Source organism: Octopus bimaculoides, chromosome 4 (assembly GCF_046866305.1).
Source record: "Octopus bimaculoides isolate indiv1 chromosome 4, ASM4686630v1, whole genome shotgun sequence".
Taxonomy (NCBI): Eukaryota; Metazoa; Mollusca; class Cephalopoda; order Octopoda; family Octopodidae; genus Octopus; species Octopus bimaculoides.
This window is the reverse complement of record NC_142931.1, coordinates 4,570,992-4,598,491: the sequence shown is the minus strand read 5'-3', so window position 1 is coordinate 4,598,491 and position 27,500 is coordinate 4,570,992.

Genomic DNA, 27,500 nt, shown 5'->3' with positions numbered 1-27,500 from the left:
ACGGAATCAAAAACTATACATTTATACATTCGCTGGAATCCGTTATACATGCATGTGCTCTGTATATGTGCAGCATATATATATATATATATGTATATATATATATATATATATATATATATATATATATATATATATATATATATATATATATATGCACGTATGTATCTCTGTCTCTTTCTCTTTCTCTTCCCCCCTCTCTCTCTCTCTTTCTCTCTCTCTCTCTCTCGCTCTCTCTTTCTCTCTCTATATATATATGTATACACACACACGCACGCACGCACGCACACACACACACACATACACACACACACACACACACACACACACACACACACACACACACACACACACACACACACATATATATATATACACATATAAATCACACCAATAGTGTACCCCATCATGGCTACTGCCTCTGACTGAAACAAGTAAAAGGAAAATATAATATATACATATATTTTGATATGAGTGTGTATATGTATAATTACATATAACCCAGTAAAACACTCTATCTATCTATCTATCTATCTATCTATCTATCTATCTATCTATCTATTTGTCAGTGTATGTACGTATGTGTATATATATATATATATATATATATATATATATATATATACACACACACATATTCATACATATATATAAAGTTATTTGCATAAAACACTTTTTATGTTTATGCTTCACTTATTTCGAATATTTACTTTTTGAAACCAACTGGAAAGTTTTCCATATCGTGTCCAGTCTGGCACTTGGTGTTTCCACTGTGAACTGTGACCGTTGGTCAGGTCTGTTGCTGTGTAACGACAGAGCTGAGTGTTATTGACGTCACAAACCCTACACGTAACTGACACCATTGTTCACTTTCAACTACCCCAGTCTCTCTCTCAGATCTATTTCTATGTGAGAAAATTATTTATATTCTGTGTATGGATTTGGGGAAATTTGTGGTTGTCTGAATCGCTTGAAAACAAGCAAACAAATGGTTAATGTAATCCGGAATATCAGAAAAGATTGTGTGTGCAGTGAGACAAGATGGTGTTTAATGTTTCAGAAACCATCAGCGCTCACCACATACCAGTTTGTCTTATTTACTGGATTCTTAATACCTGATATTTTGTAAATGTTGTGTTGGTGATTATTATGTTAATTCTTAACGTATTCTCATTAAAGATGCGTTTATGTGAATATACGCGTGTGTGATATCACTGTTAGCTATCCAGCAATAATCGTGCAGCGGTAGAGAATATTTTATGAGGTTGTCAAGTATCGTGGGAGAAGTGAAGTCCATATATTACATTGGTTAGTTGAGTTAGAGAACGACTGACATGGATGGCTGAGGTAATGTTATGCCCGTTTCAATTTCTAGTGTTGAACGTGTTATGACTGTAGCTGAAGGAGAGCTCTTGAGAGCCATATCGGAAACAGTGACTGAATCAACACAAACAATCGAAACAACATCAGCAACATGAAGATAAATACTGTAGACTTATATTTAAAGGAAATAACACGTGTGCAACTGCTTTTGATGTTTTTTACAATATCAAGTTATGGCTTCGACAAACACATAATTTTCCATTCATACTTCATCTTTATTGTTTTCTATCAGCCAGTCAACGTATTTCCTTCTAATTATTCATAAAACTGGCTTATTTTATTCCCCGTCTCTTTCTCTTTTTATTTCTTTATGTGTGTGTATGCACGTGTGTGTGCAAGCGCGTGTTTGCGTGTGTGCGCGTATGTGCGTGTGTGTTAGTGTGCCTATGTCTGTATGTAACGCTTTACCTATTTTTTATTTTCTTCATATTACTAAGAATGACCAAGCGCAATCCAGTTGTGAACCCAGCAAAACATGTTATCAAACAAACTTTGGGCAAGATTTATATTTGTATACATTTGTCATTTCAGAACAAATTGATCTTCACCAAATTAACTGTAAATAAGCGAAGTTTTTTTAATATTTTTTATATAAGATGACTCCAGTATGGCCTGTGATAAAAGTCTGGTTTACATCTACGCTTTCTCCTTTCCAATCTCTTCAGTCTCACTCTCTCTGTTTCTGTCTCTGAATGTATTATTTTTTAGTTTTATTTCAGTTCTTCTTGAGAGAGTTCAATCCGGTCGTTCACAAAGTAACAAGACTTTTGAGTTAAGAGATTTCCCGGCATCTGCAAATATGAAGTCGAGATGGTGTGTTATGTGAGCTGTCGATTCATGCATCCAAGTGTCTGCCTCTATTCCTCTAAAGAATCTCAGGTGGAGAATCTTTGGAATGTCACATAAATCTTCACTGCGTCGCTTTGTGGTTGGAGAATCTCCGTCAGTTTCTTTTGATCTTTCTTCAAAAAACCCTGGCATATAGGCTTTTGTGTAAATGTGTAGGTATATAGTCTAATGCACCTATAATGATGGGTGCAAATGAGAATTTATAGTCAGAGTACAAGAGACGGTAGGTTCCACCCTAATTCTCCATAAATGTACTCTTTTTTTCTGAACTTTTGATTGTACATTCACACCCGCTGAATAGCTGACCTCTACAACAATGCATGTCTAGTGATTCTGAAGGACATTTTCTGCCACCCAAATGATTACGACATATCTTTATTTGTCCAACGGTAATTTATGAGTTTCTGATGAATACATACAAAAAGAAGAAATATACAATATATTCTGTATATATATATATGTATATATATATATATAGAGAGAGAGAGAGGGGGAAAGAAAGAGAGAGAGAGAGAATAATTCAAATAAGCAAATAAAATCTTGGTTTTTAATGTACAAGACATATATATACATGTATACGTGCACAAAGGGGAGGCAGATTCAAAATTCTCAGATGATAAATAATCAAGTATATATATATATATATATATATATATCTTTTATAGAGCAGACTTACTCAGATGGCATAGGCACAAGGAATTAGAGGGGGAGAATGCATTACAAGTCCGACAGCTGTTTCTGAGTGCTCGGAATTTTGGCAGATGTAGTTTTTCAAAAATTTGCATCCGGAGTTGCTCATTGGGCAGGTCGGGCTTGCATGTTTAATTAGCTGGAGAGAAGAGCAGGAGGCATTATCAATGCCAGCGTTAGATTAGGAGGGTGTATGGCCACTGGTGTGTATGGTCATACGGGTATTATTATGGGGAGTTGCACAATGGGGCGTCTTTATTGGTCGTCTGCTTTATTACGGTTCAACAAGTTCGTCTGGATAAATATGTAAGCTTCTTGAAGAAATGGCCGAAAGACATTCCTCTGAGTGGCAGCAATGTGCCTGAGTTTATACAGAAGAATCGAGAGTCTGTCATGTTTCAATCAGATTTGAAAGATAATATTTGAAATGTCGAATTATAATAAAAATAAGGTTGTTCTGGCGATGTCGTACTTCTGGTTTATCTTGTCTGTAGGAAGAGATTCTTCAGAATCTGAATACCGTTGTTGACGATTACTTTATCATTTACTGTGATTCGAACTCGCTTGTCTATCTTTGGAGTATCCTAAGTCTATCGTTCTCAGAGATTTGAATCTCACATAATTCTTTCTTCTTTATCAAAGCAAAAATAACAATACAAAGCAACAAGAAAGTAAGAATATCTCCTTGTTTGCTCCATTCTGCATATCTGTGTGTATTTATCTATGTATGTATATCTACATGTATATGACTGTGTATATATGTGTATATATAGATGGACATGTATGTACGTACATGTGTGTATATATTTCCGTCAGTGTTGGTCATTGCTATATGTTAACCTGTGTTCGTGTATGTATGTATGGATGGATGGATGGATGGATGGATGGATGGATGGATGGATGAATGTATGTATGTATGTATGGATGGATGAATGTATATCTACGTATATATGTATGTATCTGTACGTGCGTATTTATGCACATACATGTTTGTATTGATATAATCACACGTACGACACAGAAGTCGTATCCAAGATGCTTTTATTCTCTGAGCACATGCGTATATTTGTAAGCTGGAACGATTAATGCCGTGTTGGACATGTGTGTGTGTGTGTGTGTATGTATGAGTAATATATACATATATATAGATTCACACATACGTCCATATCTATGTGTATGTATATGTGTGTAAGTGTGCCAATGTGTCTCACATCATTTGGTTTTAGATATAAATTTGAAGATGTATTGGTGAGAAGGTAAGAATATATGCGGTTATTATTTTATAGTATTTCTGGTGTGTGTGAGGTGTGTGTGTGTGTGAGTTTAGGTGAGAGTATAACAAACATATTATTGTGTTTCCTTCTATGTTCGGCTTTCTATATGACGTATGTTTATTGTGTAGATATGTATGTTAAATAATGGGTCTAGATATGTGCGTGTAAATACGCCAATGGTAATAACATTCCGGCGTGCGCATGCGTGTTTGTGGGAGTTTGAGAATATGTGTATGAAGGTGATTGATGACTAACAGAAGTTGGCGGCGATGGCAGAGAGGGAGAGAGTGATAGATAGATAGAGAGAGAGACAGAGAGGAAGAGAGAGAGAGAGACAGAGAGAGAAAGAGAGAGAGACAGAGACAGAGAGGAGCAACTGTAGTGGCTTGGAGATGATGGCGGAAATGGTGTTAAATAGTTATCACTTAACGCCATTGATTGTGAAACACAGAATATTTGGACATCTTCCAGAGTAGCCTGGCATTGTGCACAAGGCGAACAAGACTCCAGGACTAAGCAGAGATAACTCCCAACACAACCTTTCTCTTGTAGACAAACACTGTAGTTGAACGTCTTTTGGAAGAGACATTTAAAACTGTACATTTAATATACACGGACACCGACGAAATCTCTTCGTCACGTGTGGACGATTGCCAATAATTCGATACGAAACTACCATCTCGAAATTTTCGCCAACTTTACTTTAGCTCTGTCTCGTCTCGCTCATCTAACCACAATTTCCCTTCCCTTAACACGACTGCTTACCGACATATCGCTCTCATAACTGCCTAACTTCTTCATATTCCAGCACTTTCTGCTTCTTCGATCAGAGCAACGCGTCTCTATTTCTGTAGTTCTCTTACCTACCTGCAAGCCCTCTTTAATCTACCACATACCCCCCACACACACTCTCTCTCTCACTATACGAATATATACATGTGAGTGTGTGTGTGTTTATATGCACGCGCGCACACGCGTATGAGCTAAAATAAGTAACTCAACTGAGCATGAATTTAGATATTTAGATGGTGGTGATGTATTTAATGATGTATACAAAACAATTGTTAATCAGTTGAAATCATATTCTATATATGCACGTATATTTGTGTGCGTGTTTATAAGTGTATTACATACATACATACATACATACATATAATACACTAGAAATGCACCCCGGTGTTGCCCGGTCGTTATGACCTACGGCAAACATTGTATTATTTGTTCCTTTCTGGAAGGTGGTGAGTTGGCAGAATCGTTAGCACGCCGGGCGAAATGCTTAGCGGTATTTCGTCTGCCGTTACGTTCTAAGTTCAAATTCGGCCGAGGTCGACTTTGCCTTTCATCCTTTCGGAGTCGATAAATTAAATACCAGTAAAACACTGGGGTCGAGGTAATCGACTTGTCCCCTCCCCCACATTTCAGGCCTTATGCCTACAGTAGAAAGGATTATTTGTTCCTTTATGAGCAGAATCGGTACACGAGAAGTATGAAGCAAACAATTCTTCTTTATAAACATGTTTTTCTGTCATTTTCTGATGAACGACTCTGCAATTTCCGTCTACCAAATTCAGACACAAGTCTGTGGTTGGCCAAGAGCTATAGTAGAAAACACTTGCCCAAGGTACCACGCAGAGGGACTGAACGTTGAACCATGTGGTTGGGAAGAAAACTTCTCAACCACACAGTCATTCTTGCACCTAATATGTGTGTGTTTACGTTTATTGTTAAATCGAGTATTGTGTCCCACTATGTCTCAAAGTTAGCAGTTCATCAAGCAGAGATCTATAAAATAAATGTCAGATTGAAATATGTACTGAGGTCAGTACGATCAATTAAATTTTTGAAGTTGATACTCCATCATGGTGACAGTCGAAAGATGAAAGCCAGTAAAATAATGTTTAAAGACTTAATGGCTTCAAATTTAAGGTAATGGATTACTAACTACAAGATAATGAGTTCAAAACTTCGTATGTATATATGCATATATATATATATATATATATATGTATGTATGTATGTATGTATATTTATATATACATTTAAAAAACTGGTAAATAAAGTTATATCTTATTAAATATTCTCTAAAGCATATTTCTGTACCTTTCCCAACTTTACATTTTTTAACAATAATTTTTGATTTTTATGGACTTCTAACCACTTCTCATCTATCTATCATCTATCTATCTATCTATCTATCTATCTATCTATATATATATATATATATATATATATATATATATATGTATATATATATATGTATATATATATATATATATATATATATATATGTATATATATATATATATATATATATATATATATATATATATATATATATATATATATATGTGTATATATATATATATATATATATATATATATATATATATATATGTGTATATATATATATATATATATATATATATATATATATATATATATATGTGTATATATATATATATATATATATATATATATATATATATATATATATATATATATATATATATATATATATATATATATATATATATATATATATACATTCATAGATCAAGTCCTATTCTGCTGTAGGCCCTGATAGATTCCTCGTTAGTGTCCTGAAGGAACGTAGACATCAACTTGCAGTCTCTCTAACCAAACTCTGGAGAAATTCTTTAGACTGAGGAAACAGTTCTTATCCTAGCCTGTCATCTCGGTCTTCGAACAACGAAATGAATCTTTGGCAGTCAACTATCGCCCAATCGTACACACCTCCCATATTATTAAAGTATTTGAAAGGGTGGTGAGATCAAGGATAGCTGGTTTCCTGGAGAGCTACGATCTTCTAAATTCCAACCAGCACGGCTTTCGCTGCGGCAGGGACTGTCTATCACACCTCTTACATCACATCGATGATGCCTTGAAAGCCTTGGGATCAGGTTCGAACTCTGACGATGTTATATAACTTGATTTCAGCAAAGTGTTCAACAGAGTCGACCACAATATCCTACTATAAAAATGTTCAAATATTGGAATCCGTGGAAAACTACTACACTGGAGTGAGTATTCCTTAGAGAACAGAACACAACATGTTGTGACCGGTGGAATCCATTCAAGCCCAGCAAAAATCACCAGTGGTGCCCCTCAGGAGACTGTCTTGGACCCACTTCTGTTCATAGCCTATATAAACGACATTTCAAGCGTCATCAAACACAGCAAAGTGAAAATATTCGCCGATGACTTCTAAGCTCCAGAAAATTATCAACGGAGAAGAAGACCGAACTGAACTCCAGTCTGATCTACACGCTGTAAGTCAATGGGCAGACAAAACCAAAATGCGACTAAACGAGAGAAAATTTGAACTGATGCATTTTGGAGAAAGGACTATGCTAAAACAACCATATTCTCTTCATTCAGGGGAACCACGCACAGCATTTGTAACAAGATGTATGTGTGTGTCGGGGTGTGTGCATCAGCAGGACAATAGAAAAACAAAAAAAAAAGGACAGTGACTGCGTGGTAGTAGTAGTAGTAGTAGTAGTAGTAGTAGTAGTAGTAGTAACGTATAAGGTCAGCGAGTGTGAATAAAGTTCACGGTGAGGTGAAAGAGAAACGAAAGCATGTATTGATGTTGTGATTCTTTCTTGAGCCGCCGCCGCCTGCGCCGCCTCCACCGCCTGCGCCGCCTGCGCCGCCTGCGCCGCCTGCGCCGCCTGCGCCGCCTGCGCCGCCTCCACCGCCTCCGCCGTCGTCGCCGCTGCTGCAGCTGTTGTTGTTTTTCTTGTAATTCTTAAGTATCAATGTTTAGTTATTGCTGTTTCCAGAAATGTTTTTTTTTTTTTTTTTTGCTTTTATCCCCGCCCCCTCCTCACTTCCGACCAATCAGATTTTCCAAAAATTCGTTTCCCCCCATTTCATGCTCATCTGTTTCTATAAAGTTATCTTTTTTGCCTCCTTTTCACCTCGTTTGCTTTAACTGTTCGCTCCCCCACCACTCCGTCATTCCTCCCACCCCATATGAAATTTATTTTATCATTTTTATTTTTATCTATTTATTTATTTTGCAAATCTCTGTTGATATTTTTTGTTCCCTCGCTTGTAACTGGTAAGCAGAAGGACTTGTTTGCTATTCCGTTGTGCAACCCATCTCAGCGGCGAGTCCCTCTTCCCATTATTTCACGAGACGAGACAGTTCTAGCGAATCCCGATTACAGAATGTTAAACTATGAAAATGGTCAACAGATGGCTAATCAAAATAATGGAATGATTTAAGCTACAACTCTATGTGTGGCGACATAACAGGAACGTAGTCTGGTTGGATTACAGTTGTGGATGCTGGAAGCCCATCAACTTTCTAAAGTTCTAGATACAATAATCAAGGCCAGAGGCAACCTGACTTCGCCCTGGGCCACCATTCAGATTACAGGAAGTGCTCCAAGGGGATAGTCTCTCTGTTGAAGGGAGAGGGGGAAAGAAAAGAAGTGCACCCTTCTAAATAATGTTATTACGCCATTTTCTCCTGGAATTGTTTCCCCTTCTGACCTTGTGCCTTCCCTTCGAAAATCTCCTGGGACCGCGCCTGTGTGATGTCATTTATACATTTAGTGATTCCCTCTGCTTTCTGATAAAGAAATCAGATTGATATGGGGTTGCCTGTCAAGAAGACAGAAGCACCAATCCAACGCGTTGCTTCTTTATCTGAAAATGTCTGCAAAGAATATGCATGGTATGAAGAAAAGTTTATTGTTGTCTACAAAATTCTCAAAGAATATAGGGATGGTGTTCGGTCAGTCTAAATTCTCTTCAATGGCTGTAAAACGTGAGAAATACAAACCCGTCCGTAATTCAAAAGATCACCACGCATCGTGCCACTGTCACATTTCGTGTCACACACCATGCCACGCTGATTCTTCCTCAGAATTACTTTAAGTGAGCGCATTTCTATGGAATACTCAACCGCTCACATCTGAAATAAATGAAGTCTCATGGTCGAAACCGATGTAAATTCATCCATTTTCTACCTGCATATGTATGTGTACATATACAGTCGTATGTGTGTATGTATTTTCTCTCAGAAAATACTCTCTTTTCTATTCTAGGCACAAGGCTCGAAATTTGTGGGGAGGGGGTCAGTCGATTAGATCGACCCCAGTACGCAACTGGTACTTAATTTATCAACCTCGAAAGTATGAAAGGCAAAGTCGACCTCGGCGGAATTTGAACTCAGAACGTAAAGACAGATGAAATACCGCTAAGCATTTCGCCCGGCGTGCTAACGTTTGTGCCAGCTCACTGCCTTGTTTTGAATAAATATTCTTTGACATTATTTATATTATTTACAATTGACGGATGTTTGTCCTCATCTTGTTTGTTGTTAACACAACGTTTCGGCTGATATACCCTCCGTCAAATGTAAATAACGTACATAATTCCCCATCTCTTAAATACAGAACTGTAAATATTCTTTTCTACTCTAGGTAGAAGGCCTGAAAGTTTTGGAGAGGGGGTCAGTCGATGAGATCGACCCCAGTACGTAACTCGAAGATATGAAAGGCAAAGTCGATCTCAGTGGAATTTGAACTCAGAACGACGAAAGACCGCTAAGCATTTCGTCCGACCTGCTAACGTTTCTTATTTCTTTATTGCCCACAAGGGACTAAACATAGAGGGGACAAACAAGGACAGACAAACGGATTAAGTCGATTACATCGACCCCAGTGCGTGACTGGTACTTAATTATCGACCCCGAAAAGATAAAAGGCAAAGTCGACCTCGGCGGAATTCGAACTCAGAAGGTAACGGCAGACGAAATACTGCTAAACATTTCGCCCAGTGTGCTAACGTTTCTGCCAGCTGCTCGCCGCCTTCCAGAAAATACTCTCTTGCTAATGAACTCGAAGGAGAACAACATTTATATGCAATTTTGTACAATGTTGAAACTATCAAATACAACTAATTTTGGAAAGTAAGGTCTGTTTACACTTTTCAATAACGGATTACCTGGATTAGTTCGTTGGATTTAGGTACAAGACGAAGCTTGAAGAATTTTACCTCGTCTTATTCTGTCTGTTCAAGGTTAGAGGAACAGAGGTTGGTTCTCTTTTATCATTTCTGACTTTCTTCGACACTTACTGATAATTTTTATTAACACCTGTCTAATGTCAAAAAGAGTTTTTATTGCTGTCTTTGAGCTGTCTCTGCCTAAAGTATCTTCATCACTATTTATATCAATTTATCTCTCTGTTCCTCCCACTCTCTGCGTTTCTCTTATCTCTACGTTCTCTCTCTCTCTCTCTCTCAATTTGCATCGATCTCTCTCCTCCTCTCACTCTCTGCGTTTATCGTTTCTCTAAGTTTACCCCTTTCTGTCTCTTCATCTCCATTTATATCGATCTCATTCTCCCCATTTTCTCTGTTTCTTCTGACTACCTCGACTTCTCCCCCCTCTCTCTCTCTCTCTTTCTCACTCTCTCTCTACTTCTTCCTGTCCTCTCTTCTTCCCAATCTCAGCAACATAGACGTCAGCAAAGCCACCGACACCAAAGACAGCATTGCCTTCAAAACCCAAAGAAACTGGCAGTTTGAGAAAATGAAAACAAGAAAGAGTCACCACCAATCAACCTGATTACGGAGTTCCGAGGAACTTTGGTTTTCACTGAACTATAGCTCAAATAGAAAGAAAAAAGGACGAATTTATTCGTTCGTATGCCCTTGTTAAACACTTATTGGATGATAGTATACTCAAAAAAGAGGATAAAAATCGAAATAAAGGTAACTGATGTAATATCAACCATTGATACAATGAGCTTAAACTCTGCCACTGGCCTTGGCAGATTCCCAGCACCCCCCCCCCCCCCCAATGCAAAGGGACCCTAGCAAGATCATTGCAGTTCCTTATCCAAAGCATCCTTGAAAGTGGTAGACTGCGCAGAAAGCTAAAGGAAATATGATATCAGGTTGTAACGAAAGTTCTATCAATTTTTTAAAATATCTGGTTAGATTTAAAAGTGTTTAACTTCTTAAAACTATTTGAAATGCGGTGAAATCATTAATATATCATGTTCTTTCATTTTCTTTCAGATTTTGTCAATTTTGTCATACCAGAAGTCGCTGTATTGGCCTCCATGTTAACTCTACGCAAAGAATATATCCGTATTATTATTCTTTATGAATTTCAAAAAGAGAATAGTGCAAGCGGAGCAGCAAAATCCTTCCAAAACTCTTATGGCGGTGGCTTAGTGACTGAAAGAACATGCAGAAGATGGTTTTCACGGTTCAGAAACTGGGGCTACAGCCTGCATGACGAATCAAGAAAAGGGCGCCCAAATGGGTTGGATCCTGATGCATTGGCAGCCATTGTTGAAGCAAACCCGACTGTTACAGTTCGGGAACTAAAGACGGGCTTCATCGTGAACCGTACCACCATTCTCCGTGAAGTGAAAAAGCTTGGTATGGTGTCAAAAGTTTGGAAACGGGGCCCACATGGTTTCTCTGCAGACAATCGCAAACAACGTGTTGACTGCTGTGCATCATACCGATCTCGTGAGTTGCAAATGCCTTTTTTTGGAACGAGTCGTTACTGGAGATGAAAAACGGAGGATACTTTAACCATAATGTTAGACGAAAATGTCAGTGACTCAATCGTAGTGAAGAGCTAGCCCAGCAGCCAGGGAGTGGTCTGCATCCGAGAAAAGTTCTTCTGAATGTGGGATATGCATGGAATAATTCATCACGAGCTGCTACACGATAATAAAACAATGACAGCCAATGTGTACTGCCAACAGCTAACACGTTTGAATGCAGCTTTGCAGCATAAAAGTCCATCATTAGCAAACAGAGACGGAGTTAGCCTCCATCATGATAACATTAAATTTCACGTTGTACAAAAGACCAAAAGATCTCCTAGAAAAATATGCCTGGGAAATTATGCATCGCCCACCATATTCACCGGACCGCGCACCTACAGATTACCATTTCTTTACAAGTTTACAAAATCATTTGAGTGGATTAAGACTTGATTCAAGAGCAGAAGTTGAAAATGAATGTAATTTACTTTCTCACTTGTAAACTTAAGGAATTTTATGAACTTGGCATTAAAAAGCAAATTGACAGAGGGACAGAGGTCATAGAAAAGAATGGTGACTATATGAACAATTAAATAAATTAGATATTGTTTCTTTTATTCTTTTACTGAGCCTTAAAAAACGGACAGAACTTTCGTTACAACCTGATATGTCCTCTCTATAAAGGAGGAAGCAGGGCAGATGTTAAGAACTATATGCCTGTCTCTCTAACTTCCCGTGTCAGTCACCGAACGAATTATCAGGAGGAAGCTGATCCCGTTCCTTGAAGATAATGGCTTGTTCCATGACAACCAGCATGGTTTCTGCCCAGGAAGAAGCTGCCTTACACTGTTTCTGCAACATTATGACCCGGTGTTGATACAACTAAGGAATTGCTCAAACGTGAAGGTAATATATCTTGATTTCGCAAAAAAACGTTTGATAAAGTTGATCAGGGAATGACGAGTTACATGCTACAAAGAGGAGTCTGGAAACTGGGAGAGCGCTTACATAATTAACTTGTGTTACTTAATATTATTTTCACATTATTTATTCCTTATTTTTACCTTTCTAACCACCTTTATATCATATAGCTATTTTTTTATTTTGTATTTTTTAGTTAGTGTGTAAAACCATTTAACTGAATCAACCAGACCATGTCGTCGTCTGGACAACGGTAACCCATCTCTTTTCCGTTATAGAATAATTAATTTATAATTTTTAAATCATTATATAATCAATTGTTCTACATAGTTATACTTGTATGTAGGTACATACGTTTACACGTACCCATTCGAAAATCGATTAAGGTTGTTCATTTCTTTCAGTCTGCGGAGAAATGGCTAAAATTTGCCCTGTTTATAATTATACCATATGTTACGTATATATACATACATACATACACACACACACACACATATATATATATATATATATATATATATATATATATATATATATATATATATACATATATATATATATATATATACATATATATATATATATATATATACACATACATATATATATATATATGTATATATATATATATATATATATACACATACATATATATATATATATATATACATATATATATATATATATATATACATATATATATATATATATACACATACATATATATATATAAACACACACACACACACACACACACATATATATATATATATATATATATATATATACTTTTTACTGTCACAGTTTTCGAGTTTTTCATTCTTCTCATTTTCATTCCTTTTCATTCTTTCTAATTCTTTCTTATTCTCTTTCTTTCTCGCCTGCAATTTCGTCTCCCTTTATCATTAAACCATCAACTTTTGACCCCGTCCCAGCACCACCACCACTCTGCCAAAAGCTATATTGTTTTCTACTCTAGGTACAAGGCCCGAAATTTTTAGAGAGGTGACCAGTCGATTAGATCGACCCCAGTACGCAATTGGTACTTAATTTACCGATCCCGAAAGAATGAAAGGTAAAGTTGACTTCGTCGCAAATTGAACTGATAACGTAATAGCAGAAGAAATACCGCTAAGCATTTCGCCCGGCCTGCTAACGTTTCTGTTAGCTGCTCGCTGTCTTTACCAAAAGCTATTTTGGACGCATCATTCATTACAACATATTAACAGACATGTAAACGTTAAGCCGTCTCTTCACCCCTTCCTCTACCTTGTCATTTTTATTCTTATTTCCCGCTTGTTTTTTTATCCTTTCTCTTTCTCTCTTTACTTCTTTTCGCCCTCTTTCTTCTTTTCTTTCTTTTCCTTTTCTTTTTATTATAATTTCTATTTGTTTACTTATATTTAATCTCAACTACAGCGTTTAACCTTCAATTTCAATTTTCTTTTGGCATATTTCTATTAAATTCCTTTTATTCCTCAGCAATTTTCATTTCTTGACATATTCTATTTTATTCTGTATATTTATTCACTCGTTTTTTGCACAAAGTCTTTCTATCCAACAATTATTTATATTTCTACAACGGTCAGATCCCACTTGCAGTTAATTTTACACCGTTATTTTTTAAAAAATTAGTTATCCAATCAGATTTAAATGCTTATTCGTTGAAATGATATCCAAAAATGATTATATAATTATATATACTCACAATTTATAAAATCCCATTACTCTATACCATCACAATTGTCTGATGAACGGTCACGTGAAATTCTGAGCAACAATTTGTAAAGTCCTTTTCGGCTTTGGTAAAAAAGTATTTTTACTGTGTCTTTGATATTCGAATATTATTGTTTCCACCTTGTTTTGCATCTATGTGCAAATGCTGATGCAGAGCAGCGAGGACTGAATCGCTGCACCGGAACTCAAAGTACTCAATGCAAGTGTTCCATGACTGTGTCTTTTAATAAGTTTACTGCTCCGTTTCTAACGATATTCACCTCCACTTCTGTTGTTACACATGTGGCTTTTCTCTCTCTTTCTCTCTCTGTCTCTCCTCTCTCCCTCTCTTTCTGCTCTCTCTCTCTCTCGCTTTCCCTTTATATATATATATATCGGATGCAGCTATATATATATATATATATATACGTGTGTGTGTGTGTGCATGAAAGAATGTATGTATGTATGTGTATATATAAATATATATACATATATATATATATATATATATATATATATATATATATATATGTATATATATATATATATATATATATGTATATATATATATATATATATATATGTATATATATATATATATATATATATGTATATATATATATATATATATATATGTATATATATATATATATATATATATGTATATATATATATATATATATATATATATATATGTATATATATATATATATATATATATGTATATATATATATATATATGTATATATATATATATATATATATATATGTATATATATATATATATATATATATTCATATATACATATATCCAAACATGCACACACAAACACATAAATACACACACATATAGGTATGTATGTATGTACGTATGGGCGTGTATATGTATGAATGTATGTATGTGTGAGTGTATGTATATATGTATGTATGTGTGTGTATGTATATATGTATATATGTATGTATGTATGTGTGTATGTATGCATGTATGTATGTATATATGTGTGTATGTATATATATATATGTGTGTGTGTATATGTATGTATGTATGTATGTATATATGTGTGTATGTATGTATGTATGTATGTATGTATGTGTGTGTGTGTGTGTGAAAGTTTCGCTCTGCATAATGAAAGGAATTAATCCCATAAATATTTATATTTCTTATTTTCATTTTCTAAATTTTGTTCCAAAATTTAAAAACTTTTGCTACTTTTTGTCTATTAAAATTTTTTTTAAAAAGTGTCTAAACAGCATACGCACACACTCACTTACACACACACACACACTCACACGCACACATATGTATATATGAAAATGCTTGTATATACACAGAAATGTGTGTGTTTTTATGTATTTGAGACATCACCGCTGGTTTTAGCAAAAAAGCGATGTTGTATCAATTTATCCTATCGCTGGATTAAGCAGCAGATTAAAATAAGAGCTGGGGTCGCTTAGGTCGACGCAAAACCCATGAAGGTGCCGTCCAGTTTTACCAAAATCTAATGACTGCATAAATAAGAAAAGACTATACAGAAATGTGTGCGCGTTTGTGTTCACATATATCTATGTATGTATGTATGTATGTATGTATGTATGTATGTATGTATGTATGTGTGTATATATATATATGTGCGTGTGTGTGTGTCTTTGTATGGGTGTGGATATGTAAGTATATGTATATATGTATGTATGTACGAATGTACGCATGCACCACCTTTTCTGCCAGGTGGCTTTTTGATGCATCTAGAGGTGGACCAAAATTTATATGTAGAAATATTTATATACACCACTCTCTCTCTCTCCCTCTCTCTCTCCCTTCCACTCCACTCTTTACCCTCTCCCCTCTCTCTCTTTATATCTACCCGCGTGGTATGTATGTATGTATGTATGTATGTATGTATGTATGTATGTATCTGTATTTGAATGCATGTCTGTATGTGTGTGTTTATGTGTATTGTATTGTATTATAATGCTGTTTACATTTGAAAATACTTCCCATAAAGCTAATCTAAAAGACATGTAGGATTTTCCTATATTGGAAATAGAATTATGAATCGATAATAGTCCATTAGAAAGAGATTATGTTGCGAGTATATTTTCGGAGCGAAAACTTGAGCCACAATACGCAAACGTTTATCTAAAGTTTAAGGTAAATTATAAGAAAATATTAGATGTTATATTCTGGCTATTTAAATAAATAGCATGATGCCTACTGACAAACGTTTTGTCTAGATTACAAGAGAGAAGAGATACACGCCAACATACTTGGAGTTTAACATATATATCTATACATAAATATATATATATATATATATATATATATATATATATATATATATATATATATATATATATATATATATATATATATATAAATATATATATATATATATATATATATATACACATATATATATATATGCATATATATGTATATATATATATAGATAGATAGATAGATATATGTACGTATGTACATGTATATGTATATATATATATGTATATATATATGTATATATATGTATATATATATATATATATATATATATATATATATACTTATATATACATATATATACGTATGTATGTTTGTATATACATATGTATATATGTGTGTGTATATAAATGTATATAAATATATGTGCATATATATGCATATATATATATGTGTATATACATACACATATATGCATACATATAGATGTGTGTGTGTGTGTGTGTGTGTGTAAGTTTGCATCTTTATATACACACATATGTACATGGAATGTTATACTTGTTATACTTGCAAAATTTTCAAACGACTCTTGCACAATTCGTGTGAACTGCAGTAAAACTGTATAACATTGTCGCTTAGTCAGAGGTAAAGAATGGAAGGAGAAAAAGGAGAAAGTGAAGGAGAAGATATGAAGGAAGAGAAAGAAAGACGAGATACCCCTAACCGTTTCAGCTATTCATGTAGCAAGAGTAGGCAAGGTTTAATGATTTTGTTGTCCTGATTCTCCTGTCTAGAGAGAGAGAGAGTTGGAAATGTTCAGAGGCAGACGATAACAACGCCAGTCTTTGAGTTTGAAAATCTTAATGTTGTTTGTGTGGAGTTGTTGGACGTTTGTAATTGGAGATAAAACGTAGGGAAATAGGGTTCTGAAAAGTAATATTTGAACGTGTTTCGAGTACAACAACGATGGTGAGAGCAGATCGAGATGGTTTATATGGAAGAAACAGCCACCATGTTTTTGTTTTTTTTTTGTTATTTAACTCTTAATGAACCATCTTTGTTCCATCATTAATTTTACGGTTTGAAGTGAACAAAGCATTGTTTCTGCTGAAAATGAGGATGGTTTATCGTTGGTGATATTTTACGGTAGTTGGGGGCAAACACACACACATATACACATATGTATATATATATATATATATATATATATATATATATATATATATATATATATATAGTTCACAGATAAGATTTAGATATTCTGTGTATAGAAGACAGTAGTGCTTAAAGGATTCAAACTTCGACTGCGATGTCTTTACAGGGGATCCATTCCAAAAGGTAAAAGAAGGCTCTAAGAGGGATCAGTTTGAACGGGTATACAGGCAATTGTTGAGATAAGCAAATTAGACACATCAAATACAAAATATGTCTGTATATGTCTATATATGTCTATATATGTATACGTGCAAAGCGAGAGAAAGCAAAAGGTGGAAATTTTCAGATGATGAATGATGGATTTAGCTGTATATATATATATATATATATATATATATATATATATATATATATATATCCCTAAGAGATCCAAATATGCAATGTTTCTCGAGAGAGGACCTGAAAAAACCTAACGCAGCTACAATGGTCGTAAATAAATTTTCGGTGATGACAAAATCTCTGGAACTGGAAGAAATGAATTTTTACTAAGAGCTACATTATTATTATTATTTTATGTTTGACTTTTGTTTTGCATTTGTACAAGTTGGATCCAAGTCTCACCCAGAGACCTCAAGAGACAACAAGTTAGAAGTTCATGTAGGTGTTATGCCTAGGGTACCATATATTTGGATTTGTACAGTTTTGTTCAAGTGAATGTTTAAGAAACCATAAGAAAATTATGTTTGCTTTAAAATTTGAGATCACATAGACAGTATTTTACGTAGGATATGGGCAGTTCCCATGAGCACTATCTTTTGGACTTCAGCCATTTTGGGGTTTCCTGGTATCTGAGCTAGGTAGTAATCAGCCCGTTTCGCTGTCATTCCCAGGGCACCTATGACAATAGGTATTGTTTTCGTCTTCAGATTCCACATTTTGCTAATTTCTATTTCAAGATCTTTATATTTGCTCAGTTTTTGGTAGGTCTTGACAGATACGTTTATATCAATTGGGACAGTCATATCAATGAGGAGGCATGATTTTTGTCTGAAGTCTTTCAGTATGATGTCTGGCCTATTTGCGTCTATCTTTCTGTCAGTTTGAATGGTGAAGTTCCAGAGGAGTGCAATGTGATCATTTTCAAGTACTGGGGGTGGTTTGTGTTCCCACCAGTTTTTATCATGGGGCAAGTCCAGGTTTTTGCATATTACCCAGTGAATATATTGTGCAGCTCTATCATGCCTGTTGAGATACTCTGTAGGCGCAAGCAGACTGCACATGGAGACAACATGATCGATGGTCTCATTTTGTTGTTGGCATATACGACATAATGGGGAGCTGCCGTTCTTTAATATGTTGGCCTGGTAGTTCTTTGTAGGTAGGCATTGATCTTGGGCTGCTATGATAAACCCCTCTGTTTCTGATTTCAATCCAGAGGCCATTAACCATTGGTGGGTAAGGGCTTTGTCAATATCTGCATTATTCGCTCTCTTTGGGTATTTGCCATTGAGAGGTTTTCCATGCCATTTTTCAGTCATAATAGCTAAGGCAGCAATTTTAGCACGGGTTTTCAAGCGCTTAGCTTTTTCTGTAGGTGTTTCTAGTTCGTCTAATTCTTGAATTTGTTGCAATTGGAATTCACTTAGATATTCCTTTGCCTGTTTTGTTACTGAGTAAGATGCTTTCTTGCTTTCATATTTTAAGACAAGTTTTAGCATCCAGTCCTCAGAGTTTTTCATATAGGTGTCTAGGCCAATTGTGGCTACCTTCATTGATAATGCCAGCTGTAGTAGTCCTCGACCTCCCTCTTTTCTTGGCAGATAAAGACGTTCTACATCTGCCTTAGGGTGGTGCATTCTATGCATTGTCAACAGTTTTCGTATTTTTCTGTCAACATTACATATTTCAGTAATTGACCAGTTAACGATGTTGAAACTGTAAGTCACGACTGGTATGGCTAGAGCATTGATCGCTTCGATCCTGTTTCTCGCGTTCAGCTCTGTCTTCAGTATTGCTCTCACCCTGCGATAACATTCTCTTCTGATCCTTTCCCTCATCACTGAGTGCTTGATATTGTCCCCTTCAATTACCCCTAGGTATTTGTAGCTCTCCGCTGGTTCTAACTCTTTTATGACATTTTGCTGGTCAAGGTTCACATTAGATGTATTTGTCATTTTTCCTTTGATAAAGATAGCTTTTGCACATTTATCAAGGCCAAATTGCATCCTGATGTCATCACTGAATTGTTTAACAATCGCTAGTAGGCCTTTGAGTTGTTGGTCATTTTTTGCAAAGAGCTTTAAATCATCCATGTAAATGAGATGATTTATATTTTTATCAAATATTTTATAACCATACTGTGCATCATTGAGCAATTTTGAGAGCGGTATTAGGGCTAGACAGAAGAGGAGTGGTGATAGTGAGTCACCCTGGAAAATGCCACATGAAATTCTTACATCTCCAGCATGACTTTTGTTTTGCATTTGTACAAGTTGGATCCAAGTCTTACCCAGAGACCTCAAGAGACAACAAGTTAGAAGTTCATGTAGGTGTTATGCCTAGGGTACCATATATTTGGATTTGTACAGTTTTGTTCTAGTGAATGCTTAAGAAACCATAAGAAAATTATGTGTTTGCTTTAAAATTTGAGATCACATAGACAGTATTTTACGTAGGATATGGGCAGTTCCCATGAGCACTATCTTTTGAACTTCAGCCATTTTGGGGTTTCCTGGAATCTGATCTAGGTAGTAACCAGCCCGTTTCGCTGTCATTCCCAGGGCACCTATGACAATAGGTATTGTTTTCGTCTTCAGATTCCACATTTTGCTAATTTCTATTTCAAGATCTTTATATTGGCTCAGTTTTTGGTAGGTCTTGACAGATACGTTTATATCGATTGGGACAGTCATATCAATGAGGAGGCATGATTTTTGTCTGAAGTCTTTCAGTATGATGTCTGGCCTATTTGCGTCTATCTTTCTGTCAGTTTGAATGGTGAAGTTCCAGAGGAGTGCAATGTGATCATTTTCAAGTACTGGGGGTGGTTTGTGTTCCCACCAGTTTTTATCATGGGGCAAGTCCAGGTTTTTGCATATTACCCAGTGAATATATTGTGCAGCTCTATCATGCCTGTTGAGATACTCTGTAGGCGCAAGCAGACTGCACATGGAGACAACATGATCGATGGTCTCATTTTGTTGTTGGCATATACGACATAATGGGGAGCTGCCGTTCTTTAATATGTTGGCCTGGTAGTTCTTTGTAGGTAGGCATTGATCTTGGGCTGCTATGATAAACCCCTCTGTTTCTGATTTCAATCCAGAGGCCATTAACCATTGGTGGGTAAGGGCTTTGTCAATATCTGCATTATTCGCTCTCTTTGGGTATTTGCCATTGAGAGGTTTTCCATGCCATTTTTCAGTCATAATAGCTAAGGCAGCAATTTTAGCACGGGTTTTCAAGCGCTTAGCTTTTTCTGCAGGTGTTTCTAGTTCGTCTAATTCTTGAATTTGTTGCAATTGGAATTCACTTAGATATTCCTTTGCCTGTTTTGTTACTGAGTAAGATGCTTTCTTGCTTTCATATTTTAAGACAAGTTTTAGCATCCAGTCCTCAGAGTTTTTCAGATAGGTGTCTAGGCCAATTGTGGCTACCTTCATTGATAATGCCAGCTGTAGTAGTCCTCGACCTCCCTCTTTTCTTGGCAGATAAAGACGTTCTATATCTGCCTTAGGGTGGTGCATTCTATGCATTGTCAACAGTTTTCGTATTTTTCTGTCAACATTACATATTATTATTATTATTATTATTATTATTATTATTATTATTATTATTATTATTATTATTATTATTATTATTATTATTATTATTATTATTATTTACAGTTTCTATGACGGCAAGCTGGCAGAATCATTAGCATGCCGGACAAAATGCTTCATGGCTTTTCATCTGTCTTTATGTTCTGAGCTCAAATTCCGTCGAAGTCGACTTTGCCTTTCATCCTAAGTCGAGATACAAACAAGAAACTAAATAGATTATCTTGCAGCGGATTGGGGTTTAGGATGCCAAAGGAATCTCTTTTACCGGGTCATTTTTCATCTGCGAGAATCAAGCAAATGAAAACATCCATAAGAAAAATGCAAATTAAAATTTTTCCCTTGATTTTCATTTATTTATTTATTTATTGGACTCGACAATATCTATTGATCATATATTGATCATTATTGAAACTATATATTGATGCTTGCGTTTCTTACTAAATGTGAAGTCCCATTTTCATGGGGAGTCCAACAGCAAAAACCATTAGAACGTATAATGCTGATGTAAGAATGAAAGACAGTGGCCCAGATTTTTGATACAATGAAAACTGTTACCGTGGCAAATTATGCAAGCGAAAAGTTATGGCAGAAATATTTTCGCATCACAACTTTTCTGAATTTCTTAAGAGTGTTAAGCGATACAAAAACAAAATGCTGAAGAATTGAAACAGACTTTGGTGATTCTATGGTGTATTCGAAGAACACATAATTTTCTGCCATTTAAATTGGGCTCAATTTAGAATATATTTTAGCAAAAAATGTCGTTAACCGAAACTGTGACTTGCAGGTTCTTTAAGACGAATGTTAAAAATGAAAGCATTTGATTGTGAAATATTTTATGTGAAAAATACCACCTACCCAAAAGACCACCTATAGATGGGGTTGTCACGATTGGAATCTATTGGTAATATTGGCTGGGGTGAACGTGACGATGATGACGATGATGACAACGACGACGACGATGGCGGCGGTGATGGTAATGAGTATTAGTGATGGTAATGATGATGATGTTAATGATGAGGGGGTGTGGCTATGTTAGTGATGATGATGATGATGATGACAATGACAACGAAGATGATGATGATGAGAATGGTGGTAGTGGTGATGGTGATGATGGGAGAGTGATGACGATGATGATGACGATGACGATGATGATGATGATGATGATTTTTCTCATCTATCTTGTAGAAACCGATGTTACAAAATGCAAAACTATAAAACTGGAAACTCCTAACGATGTAAAAGATCATATTTTGTCTGGAAAATTCAAAAGAACTTTTAATAATAATTGGAGTAATTGTTGTGTTGCTGGAAGACCACTTAAGCCATTGAAAACTAAATTAACAGAGTTAAAGATGGCATTTTGTGTAATGAAGTATAACTAATTTTACCAAACCGTTTAATATGTCAGCATTAAAAGCCGTCTGTGAGGATGTATAATGTGGAATTGGTTTCAATTAGAAGAACGATGACCGATTACTTTGAAGGTGTGGAGCGACGTTTAAGAAACTATTCAACGTGTTTTAGAATCAAACTGGAATTGTCCCTCCCATGGTATTGCCATTACCTGAGAAAATTAAAGCATGGATACCAGTGAATAGGAAATATAATTATATCAAAAAGTTTGGACTGTTTTTAATTGTTGATGCAGAACTTTAGATGATCAAAAGTTAGAGAAATTAAGAATAAAGAAGTAGAAATAGTTTGAAAAGTGTCGACAGAAATATTAAATAAGGATTGTTTGCCAACATAACATGGCAGTCCTGGTTTAGGAGGAATGTTGCTGTAATTTATCACCAGGAGACATCGTCTCTAGCTGGCTATACGACACGATCTGTGTCCCTATATTTTCGAATAAGGGAATCTAGCACTCCCACTCAGCTCAAAATTACAGCAACATTCGTCCTAAACCAGGACTGCCATATTATGTTGGCAAATAATCCTTAGTCCAAAGTACTGTTGTTGAATATCTCTTGTGAGATTTACAAATAGTAATTTTCTAAGAAATATAAAGTCTGACAATTTCTTTGAATTTTTTGATAAAGTCGGATGACACTTATTAAGGTAGAAACACATGCCAACGGCCGTTCTCTTATTGCCAGACATCAAATCATTTTTTCCCCTTAATGGCATCTCAACTTTGGAGATCCTGATTCTTGAGATTATCTCCCCTTCTCATTTGGAGCTGGTCTCAAATTGTCATTTGGTAATCGTAACACGTTCTCTAGAGGCGGAGATAATTTCAGGAAATGAAGAATTTTTGGTGTAAGGTATTTGATATACCTGTATTTATCTATCCTGGATGTAAAACTTTGAAAATACCTTCATATCACGAAATGGAATTCTGAAAGATTGGAAGCAAGTGTTGAAATGAATTTTAAAAAATATAGTCTTTCTTAATATATGAGTCACATGTTTTTGAATTATATGACAACCTCTCAGGAAGATTTCTTAGTTCTTTTGCTTTGATGGATAAAACAGGAGGTCCAATAATAATATCGTATTTAGCTGTTTCTCCAGTTTGGTCTCTTGGAGTTTGGAATATTCTTCAAAGTTTTTTGTTCACTATAGCATAAAATTTACTCAGTGAGCAAACTCACGAAATATACATTTTATACGGTGTTTCCCGCTATTCTCGTCTGCCAGGTGTCCACGAAAAACGGTAAAGAGCTTTCACATGGCCAAGAAGGCTACAAATACGTAAAATTTACGTTTCGTTGATGAGGCACTCTAATGAAGTAAAAAATAAAAGAATGTGTGTGTAAAATGGTATGAATAATTGAACGTCTTCCATTGTGAATTTTGACTGAGAACGTCTTAATTTAATGTGTTTACTGGTGACGACTACTCTCCTGTGTGGAGTTTCATTTAGTAAAAATCTATCAAAGAATCTATCAAAATTAATGCGAGGTGATATCAAAAATCTCCTGGACCAGTTCTGTAGCGCGCCAGCAGATGGCAGCACACGGTTGCGTGCGGAGTGAGAGCTAGCAGTGACCTTCATGAGGCAGTGTACCGAGTCACATCGCTGTCTTTACTTCGCAAATGTGAAATTTGTGTTTTTGTGATCAGGTGTATGCTGTAGTTTGCGATTTTTGTCATGGACAGGAAGTTGGATAAAAAGCCAACGGGAAATTTTGCGTTAAACTTGAGAAATCTGTTACTGAGACATTGAGCATCCTTCAGCAAGTTTACGGCGACGAGGCAGCGCGTCATACCCGTGAGTTTCTGCCGACTTCCATCTCTTCCTGAAGACGAAAATGCAGCTCAAAGGTCGTGGTTTTAACACCATTGTCGAGATCAAGATTGAATTGCAGAAGATCCTCGACTCGCTTACGGAAAAAGACTTCCCGACCGGATTCCAAAAGTGGCAGGAATGCTAGGATCGGTGTATTGCTGTGCAAGGTGACTATTTCGAAGGAGATGAGGTTAAAGCTAAAGTAAATAAGTTACATCTTATTAAACATAACTGGTCCAGGAACCTTTTGATGCCACCTCTGATACACATCTGGCGTTCTTTGTTGTTGCCGTCAGTTGTTTGGTTTGTTTTTAGCGTTTTCTAGGGTTTTGTATTCAGAGCTCTTCGTATTTTCTTCCAATGCTATCTTCTGATCTATTCGACGCCATTGTCAACATAGTTATTTCTTGTATTCCAGAGAATAGACATGGAATTATTTCCAGCCGTTCTCTCTACTCCATCCATCTTTATTTTCCTTCTTTCTCCATTCTTTAACCGAGACAACGAACTTACCCATCTCATGTCTGAGATATTCACATTTGGTGAAATTTGCTGTTTTGTTCTATGTAACAATGATTGTTATTTAATCTTTTGGGAATCGAAACATAGAATCACTTTACCATTTTCTGTTTATTGAGTCATAGAGTTTAGTTTTTATCTCTTTTCTGAATAATTTGACCTTTCACTTTTCACGTCTCCTTTAATCTATCTTTGTGTACAGTTACAGAATTAAGTTGTTATTTTTAACATTTTCGTGATAAAAAAATTCAAACTATTTTTAACGGTGTCACCCCTACCCTCACCCTTGGCTTGAATACCCCTGCAATGGCAGCCATCGACTATGACATCACCAATTGTATAAAACCGCTTTTATTTCGAGTCTTTCAAAGTCGGTGTATATCTGCATTTGATCATTGTATGTTGTTAGTCCATTCCTTTGTCATTGTTTATCATCGTTGATATCTCTGTAATAACGACAGCTAAAGTAAACATTCTTGTAACGATGTCTGATACGATATACAACTATTATGTTGTAACGTGTGATATCGTTAGGATAACAGATACTTTATATCTCAGGCGAAGTGAATATTTTTTCCAGTACTTTTCCATTATATCAAGATGTTGTATCGCTTCTTTATTACTCTTGCCTATTCATGCGGTGCCACCGTTTCCAGACCCTGTATTTTCTGCTTCGTCCCCAATGGAATTACTGAATCTGACCTCAATAAAAAAAAAGTAACTTTGATAAACCTTTGATATTATACTTCAGAGTAAATATCGCTGTCGAAATAGGAAATAGGTTTCCAGTAGGAATCTCCGAAGACATTTTTTTATGATACTTAAAAATCTCACATCTATATAGACATGATTTACATTTTGTAATTCCCAACTTTTATCCAATTTAGTGTGGTGTTCAACTCAAGCGGCTCCAATGCCAAAGAGAAGTAACAACCTTTCCTTTTGTACAAATAACGCTGGTTTCGATTTAAAACAAAAGGTGGAGCTACAAAAATAATTACTTCTCTTTTCTCTAAGACATGAATTAACTGATTTAACAGAATCCTCAGAAAATGTGATATCGCAGATGTTTATTCAGTGAACTACTCCAGTTACTGTGGCACCACTCAAACAGCAGTATTTTGCTAAGGGGTCTTGCGATAGCATTGAAACATGTTTTACTATCTTTATTGCACCAGAATATTCTTGAAGTAATTCGTAAATGGACAAATGTTAAAGGTTAGGTTGTTTACAAAGATAAATGGAAGGAAATTGATCACTCTGAACTAAAGAAATTGATTGGACTGATTATTTTTATAGGTGTTTATAAATCTAAACATGAAAATGTCAGATAGTTATGGAGTCAAGAAGATGGCCGCCCAATATTCAACAAAATTATGAGCCGGAAAAATTTCAACAGATTTTACAAGCATTACGTTTTGATGATGCTAGTGCAAGAAGAAAAAAAGAGAAGTGATGATAAATTGGAGCCCATAAGAGAAGTATTTGAAATGTGGAATCAGAATTTGCAAGATGGATATGTTCCAAGTTCATGCATGGCACTTGATGAACATTTAGTTTCATTCAGAGGGCGCCGCACATTCCGGGTATATATTCTTTCAAAACCAGGGAAATATGGAATTAAAATTTGGGCAATATACATCTTATACTTGGAAAATGCAATTCTACACTGGAAAAGACCCAGTAAAAGGGAGAGAGACAAATCAAGGTTCAAGAGTTGCTGAAGACCCAGTAAAAGAACTTGAAAATACAGGTGACAATTTTTTTACAAGTTTGAATAAAATTTAATTAAAAGAAAAAATATTGGGTCCATTGGACCCTGTTGGTAATTAGTGACATACATTTTCTCTGGTAGACCAAGGGTTAACCATATATATATATATAATATATATATATATATATATATATATATATATATAATATATATATATATATAAATTTATATATATATATATATATATATATATATATATATAAATTTATATATATATATATATATATATATATATATATTATATATATAAATTTATATATATATATATATATATATATATATATATATATATAAATATATATATATATATATATATATATATATATATATAATATATATATTATATATATATATATATATATATATATATATATATATATATATATATATTATATATA